Here is a 6590-nt window from a genome sequence, read left to right as displayed (position 1 = left end):
AACCAACCTTGGCTCTGTTGTTTGTTCCCTGCGTGACCTTGGGCAAAACATGTCTCTCTCTGGGCTTCATTTTCCTCCTCTGTAAAATGAGGAGTTTGGATTCGATAAGGTCCCTTCCAGCTCCATGGCCAAGATCTTGGTGCCTCTTAAGAATAACACACCTCATCCACTGACTCCTTGTTTACTTTCAGAAACAAATGGGAAAAAAATTTTAAAATCTGGTTTTCGGGGGGCCCATTCTACTTTAAACATCCTGATTCTCTGCCTTCCTTTCTCTGCTTATCTTGTCTGTCTGTTCCTTCTCTCTCACTCAGCAATTTTGCCTTTTGGGAGAAAAAGCCTTTTCACTTCCCATCTCTTGTTCTTGAAAATAGGCTACCTGTGTCTACCTTTCCATCAAAAATCGAATGATATCGATTCCCCAAAGTCAGGCAAAACCATTGCTGTCCTCAGTTACTCAGTGGTCCCTACCCATATTCTGCCCCTCTCCCTCTCTCTCTCTCTCTCTCTCTCTCTCTCTCTCTCTCTCTCTCTCTCTCTCTCTCTCTCTCTCTTTCTCTCTCTCTCCCTCCCTCCCTCCCTCCCTCCTTCTCCCCTTCTCTCTGTCTCCGTTTCTCTGTATGTCTCTCTCTCATCTCTGTCTCTTTGTGTATCACTCTCTCCCTTTTTCTCTCACTTTCTCTATGTCTATCTCTATCATCTCTGTCTCTTTGTATATAACTCTCTCCATTTTTCTGTGTGTCTCTCTCTGTCTTTTGTCTCTTTGTGTGTCACTCTCTTTCTCCCTTTTTTCTCTCTGTCTCTCTCCCTCTGTGTGTCTCTGTCTCTCTTGCTCTCTCTCAAACTATAAAATACACATTACTTGTGTGAGTTGCACTGGAAACAACATGAGATGCAGAGCCAGAGGACCTGAGTTCAGATTACCTTGGGCAGTCACTTAACCTCTCTGGCTCACCTGGAAAATGATCAAGAAGAGTGAGGTAATCTGAAGTCCCTTACAACTCTAAATCCAACAATATCTTAAACTTCTTTAGGTCAGAAAAAATAGTAGGAGTCATTTGGGGCTTTTTTTACACATGCCTCCACTCCTTACTCCCTGAGTGACTTTGAGTCAGTCACTTTCCCCAGTCTTAGTTTCCTCATCCCTAAAATGAGGGATTGGACTAGATCACCTCTAAAGTCCCTTATTGCTTCTAATATTTTATGATTCATATGCCTTTGATAATGAGAATGCCTCACAATAAAGTCCTCTCCTCTCTAGAAGGCCATGTGACATAGTGGGCAAAGTTCTGGTCTGAGATTTAAGAAGGCCCAGGTTTGGATCCTACATGAAATACTTCCTGACTTTGTCATCCTGAACAAGTCACTTTGAGCCTCCATTTCTTTGTCTGTAAAATGTAAATATTAAGAGCACCTACCTCATGGCGATGTCAGGAAGATCAAATGAAAGAATGCATTGGCAAATGTGAGCCATGCCTCTACTCTGAAGCATTTTAAAGAGGATGAGGCTGAGGCTGAGTAAGGGTTAGAGACTTGGCCGTGGTCACACATGCCCAGTTAGTTATGGACAGAGCAGGGACATGAGTGCAAATCATCTGACTCCCAGTGCAATGCTTTTTTGCATCACACTAGAGATGGCTGCCCATCATAACTCCATTCCTTTGATGGAGACAGAGAAAGACAGGAGAGAGAGACAGACAGACAGAGAGACAGAGAGAGACAGAGATGGAGGGAGAAAGAGAGAGAAGGAGAAATAGAGACACAAAAAGAGACAGAGGGAGACAGACAGAAAGACACAGAGACAGAGACAGAGGGAGACAGAAAGAAAGACAGAGAGAGGAGACAGAGGGAGACAGAGACAGGGAAACAGAGAGAAAGATGACAGAGACAGAGAGAGAAGGAGAAAGACAGAGACAGAGGGAGACAGAGAGAGAGACAGAGAAAGACACCCATTCATTCAACAAGCCTTCAGTAAGCTCTTGCTACAGGGGCAATCACTACATTAATCAATGAGGGAAAAGAAAAAGATTCATTTCCTCAAAGAACTGATAGTCTATAGGGAGGATGGGACACAAATAGTTTTTAGACACATAACACTTGATAAAGTCATTAGTGATTTGTGAGGTCCAAGCAGTGAAAGTGTCAATGAGGATTGTAAGGTGCTAAAATTCTAGCTGTACTATCTAATGAGTGGTCGCCAATAAATTACAAGCTTTAGCAAGAGTTAGACTTTTAAGCATTTATTAAAGAGAATAAAAATTTGGTGAAGAGAAAAGAAAGGCCTAGATTCATCTATCTATTAAAGGGAGAATGCATTTCTAGCTCCATTCTCCACCAGAGTCCTCATGAAAGAGGGCGAGAGTGCCAGTCTCACGCCCTCTTCCTCCCACAAGCCAACGTCACATCCTGACACAAAAGAAAAGCCACATGTCTTGCCCTCACACACCTTCTCCTCATGTCAGAGCTTTCCTACAGTGAGTCTCCAGCAGGTGCTATCATTCCAACAATTACAGTCCCTCCTTTGTTTCTTCAAGAAACATGGGGTGTTTCATTGATGAAACAGTCAAAAATAACAGAATATAATACCCTATGCTAACAAACAATATGTTAATAACAATATAGAAAAAAGAGAAAGAGGAAATTTTGTCCAGCGGGGCGGTCCCTCATGAACCAGCGCTTTGACACAGGCCTGCAGTGGGAAGGCCTCTGCAGAGAATACATGTTACAAATGGTGTATATAACAACAGAAGGGAAAAAGAAAAATAACAAAACAAAACTGTTAATTTAAAGTCTTTGAAAGTCTTTGAAAGTCTTTTCTCAGATGATTCTTGGGATGTCCTCTGGGTGTAGTCATGGAATGGAAATCTTTTCAGGGGTTGATGTGTGGATGCTGGTAATCAGCCAAGAAAATTTCCTACAAAATTGAGCTTAACGCAACTTTAAAATAGCTTTGTCAATAATCAAATCAAACAATGAGAATTCTCAAAAATATGTCTAAAGGAATTCATAATCTTAGTTGTTATAATATTACTGCAGTCCCCCCTTGTGGAGGGTAAATTGAGAAGACAATTGCTTCGATATTAATTCAAAAAAATTTTTATCTTTGTTTTATCACTTTTTGCATCATCTGCCTAATTATCCTCATGCCATTATGAGAAATTAAAGAATCTACTACTCCCTTGGCCAAGCCCCTTAATCCTTCTGCCAGGGAAGTCCAGAGATCTAAGCATCTTCAGCTTTCTCTACCTGCATTTGCAGCTTCTACTCAGTTACCAGAGCAGTCAGGCTCATCCCTTCCCCAGCCTGGCTAGGATTCTGACTTGACCTGCTGTGGTTCTCTGAAACCAACTTTGGAAAACACTTTAAATCCCAGATATGCTCGTTTTGTTCATAATTTTGTTAACCTGATTTTGTCTTTAATTAGTAACTTTATAAAGCATTTATATTATGAGAGGACTGACAGAGAAAATAGAGGGGTTAAAGAAGACAAACTTAAGCTGAATAAAAATGACAATCATCATATTTCAAGAAGACATATTTTGCAAAAATGTAGAAGTAAGCAGCAAGCTATTGATATGAGTATTGGGGATTTTAGATATCAGAATCAAAAGTGTTCTAAATTCACTCAGAGAAATAATGTCAGTTTAGAGGTTACATAGGATTTCTATACTATTACATCTATATTTTGAAATTAACAGTATGGGTTTATTTTCATAGAGATTTTCATGCTTTTAAGATTGTGTTTTATACTTAGCTTAAAAAGGGGGGGGAGAATATTTGTAAAAGCTTTTTATAGTCATGTGATCAAATTTATATTTTATAATACTCTTATTAATATTAAATTCATATTCATTTAGATTTCCCTAGTTTGAATTTCATTGTCTTTTATTCTTCCATGTGTATTTTCTTCTATTCATTCATCTATCTAATTTTGAAACAATGCAAGATGGTTTTGATTTCATAACACAATGTTAATTCTGGGAGTATTGCAACCACACTGATTTGTATAATCTTGGGCAAGTTACTTTGACCAAGAGAGAGCTAGGCCATGTTCCCAAGACCTCAACTTGCCAGGAACATGAGTTTGAATCCTGTTTCAGTCAGACACTGTGTGACCCTTGACATGTCATATAACCTCTTTCACCCTCAGTTTCTTCATCTGTAAAATGTGGGTGATGTATCACTTACCTTATAAGGATGTTGTGAAGATCAAATTAAATAATATGTAGAATGCTTTGCAAACATCCAACTATCAAAATATTAGCTATTATTATTGTAACTCAAGCAACTCTCAAAAAATTTGAAATTAAAAACAATTCACTGTCATGCAAAGGTAAGTAAAAGAAGTTTCTACACCAGGAGGTACCTCACACTTATGAAATTACAAATTGGGACCACACATGCACATGAATGAATGAATGAATGAATGAATGAATGAATGAATGAATGAATGCAAATAAGTAAATACATAAAAAGAAAAGTCTTTTAACAGATTAAGCTGGAGAGGAAGGATGTTCTAGCTTTGGGCATAGGAAACAGCATGGCATAGGAAGGGAGATGGAAAAGTTCAGTGTGTGTTTGGGAGACAGACCCTAGTCTGACTTAAGGCAAGGGTGAGACATCTTTAAATCTCCTCCAATCTGCTTCCAGTTCAAACCTCATCCACCCTTTGACCTCCCCATTTGCTAACTCTCAATTCCAGACCCCTCTTCCCCCAACCACGTCAAAGTGCTATCATGGGGATATCCCAGCCCAAAAGTTTTTTTAGCTTTTCCTGTTTGAATTCCTGTTCTCTCCCATCCTGACTTCTTTATGGGAGCCTTTTTATCCTCTGGCTTCTCCATCCTGCCTCATAGTATCTTTGGAGAATGCTTAGCATTCCAGAAATAGTGGATGCTAGGACAGACTGGAAATCCCCTAGTCAACAAATGGGAATTTGGGTGGATATAGGGTTAGCTTACCCAAAAGCAGAGATATCACCTTACTAACAAAGGTTCATATAGTCAAAGCTATGGTTTTTCCAATAACGATGTATGCCTGTGACTATAAGGACCATAAGGAAAGCTAAGCTCTGCAGAATTGACCCTTTCAAATTGTGGGGCTGGAGAAGACTTTGGAAAGTCCCTTGGAGAGCAAGGAGATCAAATCAGTCAGTACCTAAAGAAATTAATTCAGGCTATTCACTGGGAGGTCAAACACTGAAGCTGGAGCTTAAATACTTTGTCCACATGAGAAGATGGGACTCAATGGAAAAGACCCTGATGTTAGAAATGATCGAAGGCAAAAGGAAAAGGGGTCATCAGAGGGTGAGATGGAGAGATGGTGTCAGGGAAGCAATGAACATGAGCTTGGACAGACCTCAGGATAGAGTAGAGGACAGAATGGCCTGGCATGTTGTGGTCCATGGGGTCACAAAGAGTCAAACAACGACAACAACAACAATAACAATGATGGTTGGGCCAGAGCACTTTCCACCCTTCTCTAGCCATACCAAGGCTAGGGGTCAGGGGAAGGTCTTGAAGGACTGGTGATAACTTCTGCTTCTTGCGGCATCTCCAGAGAATCCCATTCAATATCTTTGCCTACTTCTACCCTTTCTTCTGGGTCCTAGAATCCTAGAACCATAGGATCTGGAAGAGACCTTAGCCTCAAAGACTCATAGAACTTTGTGGCTAGTAAAGAACCATAGAGATAGTCTTGTTTAAAGAAACTAAATCCCATGGATGGAATCATAGAATCATAAATATGGAGCTAGAAGTTGGCCCCAAGGTCAACTTGTCCAAACTCCTCATTTCTCAGATGAGGAAACTGAGGCCCAGAAATGTGAAGTAACTTACCCAAGTTCACACACTACTAGGAAGTGGCAGAAGTGGGATTTTAACCCAAGTCCCCTGACTCCAAATGGATTTCTCTTTCCATTATACCAGGATACATGCATGAATCGGGACTAAAACCCTAGACTTCAGAACTTGTGGCTTCTCTAGTTCTCCTTCAACAACCTTTGGTGGGTTACCTGTCATATAATTTGCCTTTTGAGTTTGTCATCCTGGTCCCTGTCTGACCTAGGTACAAGGATCATGAATTCAGAGCTGAAAGGGACCATCCAAGGAGTTCATCTAGTCCAACCACCTCATCTTACAACTAAGGAAACTAAGGCCCAGAAAGAAGTAACTTGGCCAATATTGGCCATAGATATTAAGCCAGGATTTGAACCTCTCCATACAAATCCAAAGTTCTCTCTGTCCACTGTAGAACCCTTTCTTCTGGCTCTGTGGCCAGTGGTCAGTCTCTCTAGCCCTCAGGCCACAACAATGGATTCTCTTGCCTGTGACCATACCCAGGACCTTTTGTCCTCGACTTCAGTGACATTCTTCTCAAAGAGATTGGCAAGGTACAGTAATCTGGGAAGAATTCTGTATTAGACATGAGAGGACCTGGGTTTGAATCCCTGGACCACTCTTGCTATCCATGTGTCTGTGTATGACACCTCAACTCTGAGCATCAGTTTCCTCATATACAAAATAAGAATACTGGACCAGAAGATCTAAAATTTCTTCCAGGCTTAAATCTATACTTCTATGACCCACCTG

The sequence above is a fragment of the Dromiciops gliroides genome, chromosome 5 (assembly GCF_019393635.1).
Source record: "Dromiciops gliroides isolate mDroGli1 chromosome 5, mDroGli1.pri, whole genome shotgun sequence".
Taxonomy (NCBI): domain Eukaryota; kingdom Metazoa; phylum Chordata; class Mammalia; order Microbiotheria; family Microbiotheriidae; genus Dromiciops; species Dromiciops gliroides.
Note: the sequence above shows the minus strand (reverse complement) of the source record.